The sequence below is a fragment of the Trichechus manatus genome, unplaced genomic scaffold (assembly GCF_000243295.1).
Source record: "Trichechus manatus latirostris isolate Lorelei unplaced genomic scaffold, TriManLat1.0 scaffold00136, whole genome shotgun sequence".
In the NCBI taxonomy this organism is placed as follows: domain Eukaryota; kingdom Metazoa; phylum Chordata; class Mammalia; order Sirenia; family Trichechidae; genus Trichechus; species Trichechus manatus.
Genome location: NW_004444072.1, coordinates 3,028,269 through 3,040,741, shown reverse-complemented (window position 1 = coordinate 3,040,741; position 12,473 = coordinate 3,028,269). Strand labels below are relative to the sequence as shown.

Here is a 12,473-nt window from a genome sequence, read left to right as displayed (position 1 = left end):
TTATTTTTTTATTGTTGTGCTTTAAGTGAAAGTTTACAATTCAAGTTAGTCTGTCATAGAAAAATTTGTACATACATTGTTATGTGACCTGTGACAGCACACTCCTCCTTTCCATCCCAGATTTCCCACGTCCATTCAACCAGCTCCTGACCCTCTCTGACTTCTCATCTCACCTCTGGACGGGAGCTGCCTGTTTAGTCTCATGTATCTACTTGAGCTTAAAAAGCACATTCTTCCAGTCTAATCTTTGTCTGAAGAGTTGGTCTTGGGAATGTTTTTAGTTCTGGGCTAACAGAGAGTCTGGGCACCATGTCTTCTGCGTTCCCTCCAGTCTCAGTCAGACCATTAAGTCTGGTCTTTTTACTAGAATTTGAGTTCTGCACCCCACTTTTCTCCTGTTCCGTCAGGGACTCTCTGTTGTGTTCCCTGTCAGGGCGGTCATTGGTGGTAGCCAGGCACCATCTACTTCTTTTGGTCTCAGGCTGATGGAGTATCTGGTTTATGTGGCCCTTTCTGTCTCTTGGGCTAATACTTGCCTTGTATCTTTGGTGTTCTTCATTGTCCTTTACTCCAGGTGGCTTGGGACCAACTGATGCGTCTTCGATGGCCTCTCGCTAACTTTTAAGACCCCAGATGCCACTCACGAAAGTGGGATGCAGAACATTTTCTTAATAAACCAATTAATGCCAATTGACTTAGATGTCCCCTGAAAGCATGGTCTCCAGACCCCCGCCCCTGCTACTCTGTCCCTCGTTGTGTTTGGTTGTATTCAAGAATTTTTATTGTACTTTAGATGAAGGTTTACAGAGCAAACTAGTTTCTCATTCAACAATTAATACACATATTGTTTTGTGATATTGGTTGCCAACCCCACGATATGTCAACACTCTTCTTGACCTCGGGTTCCCCATTACCAGCTTTCCTGTCCCCTGTTGGCTTCTTGTCTTTGCCCCTTGGCTTGTGCCCATTTAGTCTCGTTTTGTTTTATGGGCCTGTCCAATCTTTGAGGGGTGAACCTCCAGAGTGACTTCATTACTGGGCTATAAGAGTGTCCGGGGGCCATACTCTCGAGGTTTCTCCCATCTGTCAGACCAGTAAGTCTGGTCTTTTTGTTTTTTTTTGTGAGTTAGAATTTCATTCAACATTTTTCTTCAGATCTGTCAGGTACCCTCTATTGTGATCCCTGTCAGAGCAGTCAGTGGTGGTAGCCAGGCACCATCCAGTTGTGCTGGACTCAATCTGGTGGAGGCTGTGGTAGTTGTGGTCCATTAGTCTTTTGGACTAATCTTTCCCTTGTGTCGTTGATTTTCTTCATTCTCTCTTGAAGCCAGTGGAGTAGTATCTTAGATGGCCACTCACAAGATTTTAATACCCCAGACGGTACTCACCAAAGTAGAATGTAGAAAATTTTCTTTATAAACTCTGTTATGCCAGTTGAGCTAGATGTTCCCTGAGACTGTGGTCCCCACAGCCCTCAACCTAGTAGTTTGGTCACTCGGGGAGTTTGGATGTGTCTACAGAACTTCCATGACCTTGCCTTGGACAAGTTGTGCTGGCTTACCCAGTATGAAAACATTACATTTTTAAAAACAACTTTTAACCTCTTTAGGTTACAAAACCAAAAGTTTTGGTGTACTATTTTTATGATTTTCTTCTCTTTTCATTTTATTAATTTATAATAGTTTAACATCATAGAACATTTTTATTATGTGATTTTAAGTACTCCTAGTTTTGTACATTTGATTGCAATATGATACCATACAGTAATTCTGCTAGGAATCTTTAAATATTTAAAAAATGTTTTTGAAGAACACATTAAAAAGTTATCCTTCTGAGTGGCATTAGAAATGTAAATGCATTCACTGCTGTTTTATTGAGTTAGAAGACAGACTGAAACACTAGCACCAATTCAAGTGTGATCTTCCTGTGTTTATTTTATTGGAATGTTGGTTTGAAACCTATGAAACAAGTAACCTGAATACAAACCTTAAAATTTAGCTGGATTATTAAGTAGCTTGAAGTGAGATATGTGAATCATAATACAGATAATCTTTCTAATTCGTAGGTTAGATACTTTGCAGATTCACTAAACTTATTCCTCTTCATTCATTTCTATATCTAGGTACCACCATTTTTCCTGTGTTCATGCTCTCCATTCCCTGTAGCCGTATTCTGGTTTGGTTTTTAGCTTTACACCACCATTACAGCAATCTTTCTAAAATATTTACTGAAAACCTAATAATTGATATAGCCACTCTTCTCTGTTTTGCTGATGGTTAGCAGCATTATCCAGTTTAGATTTCCATTATTTCTTTGTGAGAAGGAACTAATAGGCAGTGAGATCAATAAAAACCCATTGCCATCAAGTGGATTCCAACTCATAGCAAACCTATAGGACAGAATACAACCGCCCCATAGGGTTTCCAGGGAGTGGCTGGTAGATTTGAACTGCTAAGCTTTTGGTTAGCAGCCTAGCTCTTAACCACTGTGCTGTGCCACTAGGGCTCCTGAGATCAATAAAGGAATAGTAATTTGATAGTAAATGTGGGAAGTCGTGAGCTACAAAACAGAAAAAATATGTCTAAATAATTATGTCCTTTGTAGAGGTAACTTACCTATTCTCTTTTTCTGGTATTAGTTAAATTAGTGTTGCCCTTTTTTGTTTTCTAAAGAGGTTCTTTGAATTCTGGAATGACTTGGGACAGTGACTACCTTTCATAGGCTTTCCTCCATAAATTTTCTTTAATGCAACCAAGTATGGTTTGAGTTTTTCTTTTTGCCCAATTTGAGCAAGGTAAATTACAGTGTTTACTGGATAAGAGGTAACAGGCAGGTGATATTACAAAAAGGCAATAGATTAAAAAAAGGAACTCTGAAGCAAATGGAATAACATAAGGAGAAGCAGTTAATGAGATGCGGTATAATTTAATAAGTCTGGAACTGAGAATTTAGAATATAAAATAAAATTTTGGATAGTGCTTAAAGTTTCAGCCTGTTTAATCTAAAATAGTTTCTTTCAAAATCTTCTTTATTTCCATCATAATTACACAGACATGCTTAAAATAAGGGAATCCTCTTGTTAAAAATATGCCTGTATTCTTATTGTACTGTGAATTGTATTGTTTATTTTGAAAAGTTCCATGCCTTGTGCCTGCCACAGGAAAGGAACAAAAACTAACACACATTTAAGGGGACTTTTCATTTCTTGGAGTCAGACTGAATTTGAAGCTTTCTTAGGGAAAACCATAATTCTTGGAATTTTTCTCACAGATCTTCAAGATTGGGATGAATCTTAAGTGCCCAAAGCAACACTTAGAATTGACTCAGCCTCTTTTGGCCCACTTAAACTCAGTGATTGGGACTAATCTATTTCTTATTTATCAGCTGCTTTGAACTTGGGCTCCAGAGTGTGATCCTAAACGGAACCAAGATATAGAGAAGATAAGTCATCTCATGTATCTTATTGGTATCAGGAGAAATATTGGAAGATGTAAATTTTCTAATCTCTCAAAATTTGGTTTTTAAATTGTTCATGCATTGGTTTCTGTTCTTCCTGGAGCTTAGGTAGAGTGTGAGCTAACTTCGTACCAACTATGGTCAGGAAAATATGAGCCTGATTATTTGATAGAAAAAAATTTATAAAATAATATGAGATGAAGGTATGTTTTATTATTAGGATAACCTTAAAAGCACTTCATTTGACATAAAAGCCCTAGGGACAGATTTACGTTGTGTCAGTACTTCCGAGGTCTTTGGCTCCGAGGTATGTAAAATTGGAGGGGATTCATGAACATAGTGGGGAATGATTAGGTAAACTAACTTACCTGTGTTGCATTTAATAATTGCCTCTAAATCATTGTAGCATGGTGTAATAGTTAAGAATGTATGGACTCTGGAATCAGATTGTTGTTGTTTTTAGGTGCCATCTAATTGGTTCTGACTCATAGCTCAAAATATTTGAGCAAATAGTAATCAGACTGTTTCGGCTCAGGTCATGGCTTTACCATTTGCTGGCTGTGAGTTCTTGTGCAAGTTAGTGCCTTGATGTCCTGTCTTAGTTATCTAGTGTTTCTGTAACAGAATTACCACAAGTGTATGGCTTTAGCAAAGAGAAATTTATTTTCTCACAGTCTAGGAGGCTGGAAGTCTAAATTCAAGGTGCAAGCTCCAGGGAAAGGCTCTGTCTCTCTGTGGTCCTTGCCATCAGTCTCCCCCTGGTCTAGGAGCTTCTCAGCACAGGGACCTTGAGTCCAAAGGACATGCACCCCTCCTGGTTCTTCATTCTTGGTGGCATAAGGTCCTCCATCTCCCTGCTTGCTTCTCTTTTTTATATCTTAAAAGAGATTTACTCATGATACAACTTAATTTTGTAGATTGAGTCCCACCTCATTAACATAACTGCCTGTAATCTTGCCTCATTAACATCACAGAGGTAGGATTTACACCACATGGGAAGATCACATGAGATGACAGAATGGTGGACAATCACACAGTACTGGGAATTGTTGCCTAACCAAGTTGACACACATTTTTGGAGGGCACAGTTCAATCCATAACAAATCCGAATTTTCTTTTTTATTGGGGGGAGAGGGGAGGTATTAAATGAGATACTCCGTATAAACATCTAACACATAGTAACTACTCAATAGATGTTATTATTACTAAAGTTCATTTTTGAGCCAATTTTATTATTTCTGGTTTTCTCTTCCCTAGCATTGTTCTGATAGAAGTCGTGGGGTAAAAAACGAACACAAAACTGTTGAATGGCTATGTGCTTTGATTCAGAGGAATACAATTCATTAAGTAAAATTTAAGCTTTAGCTGCCCACGTTTAGCTTCACTGATACGCCTTGTAGAACATCCATTTTGAAATTTTAAAATTAAAAAATTAAGTCAACCTTGGCTGAGAGTTCAGAGTTTTGGAATTTGTTAGAATCTCTAAAAATCACCAGAATATTGCTGTCAGTCCTGACAGTAGATTAGGTTAATGGGAGCTGCTAGGACAGTGACTGGAATGCACGACTGTTGTGACAATTGTGGTTCATACAGAAGGGAAGGTGGACACCTTTTTTTTAGTTTTAATTGATTTGAGGTATCTGGAAACAGGGTAGACATTTTCTGTTCTGAATACTGCTCTGGTACCAGTGTGTGTTAGCATCCATTGGTGTCACTCATTAGAGTTAGTAAGTTCTTATTCAATTTTTGTGTAACACCTCTTACTGTATGAGACCCTTTTACATATTTCTAAAACTCTTCACTTATCAGCAACATACTTTATTTAAACAAAGGTTAATTTTGCAACAAAATTTCCCTTATGAACCATTCATCTCCCTTAAACATTGCTACATCTTTTGGCATATATATCAGTAAATGACTCAGTTTTTAATTATAGATTAAACTCTGTATTAAGGAAAATCATATTTGATGGAGGCATTTTATGTATAGTTAAAACTGCTTATGCTTAATCATCCTTCTTTATTGGAAAGGAACATTAATAGTAGTTGTTCAGGAAAAAAATCTGAAATTTTTACATTATCTTGAGTACAATTTAATTGGACAAAACGAAGTAATAGATATGTTCAACAAATAAGTTTTTAAAAATGTGCCTTAAGAATGGCTGTAGCTGGTAACATACCCTTAGAAAGCTTGAAAAGTCATCTATTCCATTCTCTTGTTTTCTTATAAATAAGATTGGATTTCTTGTGCTGTTTGGCACTTAGGGTAGAATTATCATGACTTGAGATTTGTAGCCCTATCTATTCTCTCACTTTCTAAAATATACTCACTCAAATAAGACTAGGGTTATGGTTGCCAAACACCTTTTAATGTTTTAAAAACTATGAGGGGGTTGAGATTTTATCCTGCTCTCAGGCTGATAGGTTTGCCATAGTTTCAGAGGTGCTGATAGAAGTCCTGAAACTCTTGGGTTGCAGACAAGACTTTATTACTCATGGCAGGCAAGAAGCATGAGCTTCATGTTTGTAGTGTGTGTGGTTTGTTTTTTTTTTTTTTGTTTTTTTTTTTGCCCTTCAAGTCCTGCAGAGGCTATGTGGGTCCAGGTTGATGCTGCATGCACAGTGGGTTTGTGCCAAAGCTAAAGACTCTGAGCTTAGAAAATTCCCGATCTTATAAGGAGGCTGCTAGCTGATTTGCCCAACCTTTGCCTCCTAGGGAGATATTATCTTTATTATCCCGGCCAGATAAACCTGCTGTCTGCCCTGGCCCAGACACAGAGCAGAGATATTTGCGCCTAAACCTCTCTAAATCCAAAATTGTTGTCCTTTCATAGTGCCGTACTTTTAACTTAAAATACTTTGACAGATTTATCATACAGGAGGATGGGTTCTGGCAGTGGGGTCTTTGGATAGAGGGATATGAGGCGATGATTTTCAGGTAAAGGAAAGGAGCCAACGTATTCTAGAAAACAACAATGTTAAGTCTAGTGTTTCAAGGCAGGGCAGGCAGAACACCTGCAATCAGAATCACTTGCATGTTTGACGTGCAGATTCCTATGCACTGCTGTATCAGAATCTCTGGGATAGAGCCTAACCAGGAATCTCCAATTTAAGACAGTTTCAAGTGAATTTTATGCATATTGAATTTCAGAACCGTCACTGAATTCTCTACTGACTCCTGTTAGGATGGCTCTTCTGATGGAAGCTCCTTCTCCCCAGGGTGGGGGAAAAGCAGGGGTGAGCTGAGGTAGCTGTTCCTGATGACTTGCCATTCCGTGTACTGTGAAATTATTAAAGTAGGTATTCAGGGTCAGCCTTAGGTAATGGAAGGACAATGGGATCTGTTAATAGTCTTCTGCTCTTAAGTCCTGTCTCAGTTGGCAAGTTAATGGTGAGGCACAACCCTATGTACTGTGCAGAGACTTCACTCATATTTTCTAAAACCTCAGCTCTTCCTAGGAAGGGAGGAATTGCAGGTGAGGAAATGTGTCAGAGAGCTAAGGTGGCCTTCTGGAGCCATGATTAAAATAAACCAACGTTGATTTATTCTGAAGCCCAGACTGTTGACGCTGTACATAACTACCCTCCTATTTTAGTGGAAAGGGCATGGCTGTGGTTCAGATAGCCTTATGTCAGAAGTATGGCTCTATCACTTACTGGCTTTACTAGCGACTCTACATGTCCCTAAACTTCAGTGCCTCATTTAAAAAGTGGACGTGATGATTTTTACCTTCAAGGTTATTTGTAGAGTGCTTAGTATACTTCTGCCCCAAAGTACACATTCTAATAAATGGCAACTATTATTCAGCAGTTTACAATGAGACATAAAATGCAAATATACCTCACACAGTTAACCAGTTATAGGCTGAGTTTGTCAAATTATGAAATACTATATGGTCTCCTGTTTTTATGTAGTATGATAGCTAGAAGCTAGGAGGACATAGTGAGTGAAGGCCTTTTCCTTTGGGAAGAGAATGTAGGACTCCAATTTTTTTTTTTTAAACCACCCACATTGTTGTTGCTGGGTGCCCTCTTGTCGATTTCGACTCATAACATGTGCCTATGTGACAGAGTAGAACTGCCCCATAGGGTTTCCAGCCATTCATACCCCTGTAAATTCTAAACTTGATTCTAGCCCAGATTTTTCTTATAGCTCTAAATGCTTCTTAGAGCTCCAGATGTTTATTTGAAGTGTACACAGTTCATTTCCAACAGGTAACTACTTACCATATCCAAGTCTAAACTTGGCTCTTTTTCCCTAAACCTGGTCTTCTTCCAGGGCTCCCTACCTCAGTGAATGGAAGGAACTGTTATCCATCTGCCTCCTCTAGAAAATCTAACATTTTACCAAGTTTTACTGATCGTTACTATGTAAATTTCTTTCTCCTTCTCTTCGTCTTCATCACCGTAACCCTGTTATAAACTACTGTCATCTCACACTTGACCCCTCCTCTGCTTCCTCTCTCATAGTTCAGCCAAATTTGATATTTTTTTCAAAACAGCGTTAATTGGCATTGTTGTTGTTGTTAGGTGCCTTTGAGTTGGTTCTGACTCATAGTGACCCCCTGCACAATAGAATGAAACACTGCCGGGTCCTGCGCCATCTGCACGATCATTGCTATGTTTGAGCCCATTGTTGTAGCCACTGTGTTAATCCATCTCATTAAGGATCTTCTTCTTTCTTGCCGACTCTCTACTTTACCAGGCATGATGTCCTTCTCCAGGGATGGTTCCTCCTGATAACATGTCCAAAGTAAACGAGGTGAAGTCTCACTATCCTTGCTTCTAAGGATCATACTGGCTGTGCTTCTTGCAAGACAGATTTGTTCATTCTTCTGGCAGCCCGGGATTCTTCACCAACACCATAATTCAAAGGCGTCAGTTTTTCTTTGACCTTTCTTGTTCATTGCCCAGCTTTTGCATGCATATCAGGCAATTGAAAATAGCCTGGCTTGGATTAGGTGCACCTTAGTCCCCAGGGTGACATCTTTGCTTTTTAACATTTTAAAGAGGTCTTTTGCAGCAGATTTTCCCGATTGTCATACCCTATTTAAAGTTCTTCAGTGACTATGCTTTATTGACTTTTAAGGCCCCATTTTGTTCCTCATGCATTTCTTCTCTTGCTGTGACTGGCCCCTCTCACCCTTCCTTGTCTTTGAATGTGCTGATGTCAGACCTGCTTTTGGACCTTTGCACTTACTTGCCACTAGACTACAGCATTTTCCATACCTTTCAGGTCACTCTTAAATGGCCTTTCTTAGGACTTTGCTGATCACTGGGATAAATCAAGTCTCTTGTTATAATATTATATCTCACGGCTTTTTATTTTTTAATAGCATTTATCTCTGTTTGCAATTATGTATTTGCCTGATGATTTGATTCATTTTCTTCAAGCAGAATGTCAGCTCCTTGAGGGCTCAGACAATTTCAGTTTACAGAGGCCTAAAATAGCCCATACAGTAGATAACAGGTAATAAATGGCTGACTGAAGTGTATAACTAGGCAATTAAAATACAAAGTGTTGATTCTGAAGTGGTTAAGTACAGACAGGGCCACAGTGTTGGTGTGTTAGGCATTGTTATTTGGGAATATGTTTGTTACTGTAGCATTGGTTGATCTGCCTCTAATTGTACCTTTTTAACAGAAATTAAAAATAAACTCGTCGTATTGTGAATTTTGAATTATTCAATATAGGTTAAGACCTTGATTGTACTTGATTGTACACTTGCTTGTACTTAAATGGGCATTAGAGTAAAAACTTTCCCCTTTCCTCAATCTACAGGGTATTTGAAGTCTACAATTTAAAAAAGATATAACTGGTTATATACTTTTTGATGTTTCCCATATGGAATGTGTTCATTTATTTTAGGTGTCTAAGAAATAAAAATTATAAAATTCTATCAACACTCACCAGATAAGAAATAATAGATTGTAGTAGGTTTTCCAGCTTTTATAAAAGAAACAATGTTGGAATCATGCTTTTATTTTGCTTTTTGGTATTTGGGCCTTTATTTACTATATGACTGTTGCTGGCAGATTGAAATGTTCTTGTGAAAATTCCTAGCACTTTAGTATTTTCTTGAAAATTGGTTTAGTGCTGTTGTTTACATTTTAAAATTAGTGCCTTCAATAAGATTTTGTTTTCCGTCTATCCTGAATTCTCGCTAGGAGTGCACAACTTCAAAAAAAGAGGTACAGTCAGCGGAAAAAAAGAAGTGGTCTGAGCATTTATGCGTTAAATATGCATGTTAATTAGAAAAAAAATTAGAAAAATATGAAAACAGATGTTACATAAATTATTGCAGTCCCAGGACAGCAGTAAGTTATACACTGACAATAATTTTTATATGTGCATGTGTATATCTATTTCTAGATTTCTTAGTATTTATGCAGTTCTTAAGAGAATAACTAGAAAAAGAACTGGTATATCTTTTCAGTGAGACAGTGGTAAACATTCCTTATGCATATGGATTGCTAAGGAAGTGTGGTTGTTTCCTACAGTCTTACTGTCGACATGGTCTTCTGTGTTTCCTGATTCTGTTCATAAGTCGTCTCTCTTTCCCATAAGTCTTCTCTTTTTCCTATAAGTCTTCTCTTTTTCCTCCCTTCTTGGTTTCTCTGATGGTGTGTAAATGCAGTTTTTGACTGGATCTGTCTTGTCACAACAACACGGTTAATTACGATTTTGAAAGTGTAAGAAATGTAAAACCGTACATAAAAGTATGTCTTTCAGAACAAAATTACAACTTCTCAGAACACGACATGTAGTACCACTATATTTTTTTTCTAGTTATTGTCACATTTTCTGAAGAAATAGCCATCATTCTTTGAAGAGTAGTAACATAGTAGTGTGACAATATATGTTAAGTGCTACATAAACACAACATTCATTAAATATATATACATTGGATTAATTGTATTATTGTAATAAAACACTCTGAAGAGCCATCTGTAGAATAAAGCTGGTCTGTATTTTTATGTACATATGTGTATGTAGACATACATACATACATACACACACACACACACACACACACACACGAGAAGCAGACGTGCATTGTTTTAGTGGTATAGTAATTTTTAGTTCAACTGTACAAGCAAAACCAGATGAATATATTCATGTCCAAGGAGTGGCTGACAACGTTTAGATGTTTTCCATGTGTGAAATATAGAAAAGTGTAGTTTATAAATTTTCAGATAAGATTGAAAGCTAAAACTATACTATAACAGAATATAAGTCATTCTCTTTATCAAACAAAGAAACAAACATAAATTGTGTTTAATACAATGGATATACCTAAAAGGGCATAAAACATTAGTTCTTGGAAATCTTTTCTAGAGATAAATGCCAGATTCATTTGCCGCCTTTATAAAATGTACTTTTGTTATTTGGTCTTACAGAGCATGTGATGCTAAAATTTGTTTGAAGTGATTAATTTCTGTTAGAGCTCAGTACGTTTTAGCTAGGTCTATTATTACAATGTTTTTCAGCTCTATATTATTGATGTGTGTTTTACATTATACTACCTAACTGGTGCTGCCCTTGTGTGCATGTTCTGAGCCATCAGTACACTCCCAACAGGTTGTTGGACCTTAAGACCTAATAGAGAAGGAGATCTGGAGGAGAGTTAATAACCGTGTATTTAGTTATTTATTATTTTAAGAGGATCTTTACTTAAATTGGATAGCACATTTAAGAAATTCAGTTGTCATTCTTGCAGATTTTGTGTAGTAACATATATGTCAAATATGATATATGGGAATATATTACTAAAGGTGATTAGAATTTTTGTTTTCTCCCTAGAAATAAAGGCTTACAGAAATTAATTTTTAACTTACAAATAACATACACTTGTAATCACTGATGCATCTGTACTCTAGTTTCTCATTTATTAATGCTTTGGAATCCATTTTCAATGTAATTTTTTTAAATGTCAGATTTTCATTTTTTACATTATGTGATTTTAAAACTTCACATTATTTTAGTATGTGTTAGAGTAGTACGTTCAATACTTAATTACTTTTATGTCATTTCACTGAAAAGTCAAATGAAGTTGCAACAGGTGATTTGTTTTATAGTGAAGTTTTTTGGGTTTTGATATTATGCTTTTTATTGTTGGTATTATAAAACGTCTCCCTTTTCCCCAAGAATTAAAATAGATGACCAAACGAGTGATTAATGAATAGGCTAACATTTGTCCCCAAAGAGCTAAAATGTTTTGACATGAATTTTTTAGCCTGTCTTTCACATTGTTTGGTTTGATTGAGGGTTCCCTCTAGGATAGGAGCATTTGAAACTTTTATTTATTTCTTTTTCTAGGTAGATGCTCTTTCTCCAGCAGCTTGGTTGAGGGAAAACTCAGCTGGTCTCTAATTCTTGATTCATCTTACTTGCTGGTCAAGACCCATAACAAGAGCATGCTGTCTTGATTTGTGGATCAATAAAGTTTTCCTGAAAGGTAAGCATGTATCTATTCAAAATGTACATTTAAAAATTGAGTCCTCTCCATACCCTTACCGTAGTAATGTGTTCTCTAGATTTTTGTGAAAAAACAAAAAAGTGCAGCTGTGTGTGTGTGTGTGTGTGTGTGTGTGTACACACACAAACTTTTGCCAAGTTTAGACTGTACGCTTCTTCAGGGGATAATATCTTTTTTGTTTTCCCCCACAAGCAGACTTTTAACTTTTTCCCCAAGGAACTCTATTTGTATCATTATTCCATCCCCCCACCCCCCAGTCCCCGCCTTTGGACATTTCCTAAACCCCTTTGTTGTTGTTGTTAGTTGCCATGTAGTTGTTTCTGACATACAGCAAGCCTATGTGGGCAGAATAGAACTGCTTTAGGAGTAGCAAAATTAGAAACATTGAACTTAGAGTTGACAGTAACTCAGATGGGTGCCATTCACATTTTTTTTTATTACCTCAACCTATACTAAGAAATAAATTTTACATAAGCCAGTTTCCATAGATGAATGCACAAATGAAACTCAAAGAAATTCTTTTTTTCTTGTTTGGATA

General features: G+C 37.0%; 1 protein-coding gene across 14 annotated transcripts in view; it reads left to right on the top strand.

Moving 5' to 3' along the window:
• Nucleotides 1-12,473, top strand: part of TBC1D5 (TBC1 domain family member 5) — a 657,932-nt gene that overhangs the window by 160,946 nt on the left and 484,513 nt on the right. For all 14 annotated transcript variants that reach the window (XM_023739548.1, XM_023739547.1, XM_023739544.1 and 11 more), the window contains one exon: nucleotides 11,776-11,914. The gene's annotated coding sequence lies outside the window, so the exon portion shown is untranslated. The remainder of the gene's footprint in view (nucleotides 1-11,775; nucleotides 11,915-12,473) is intronic.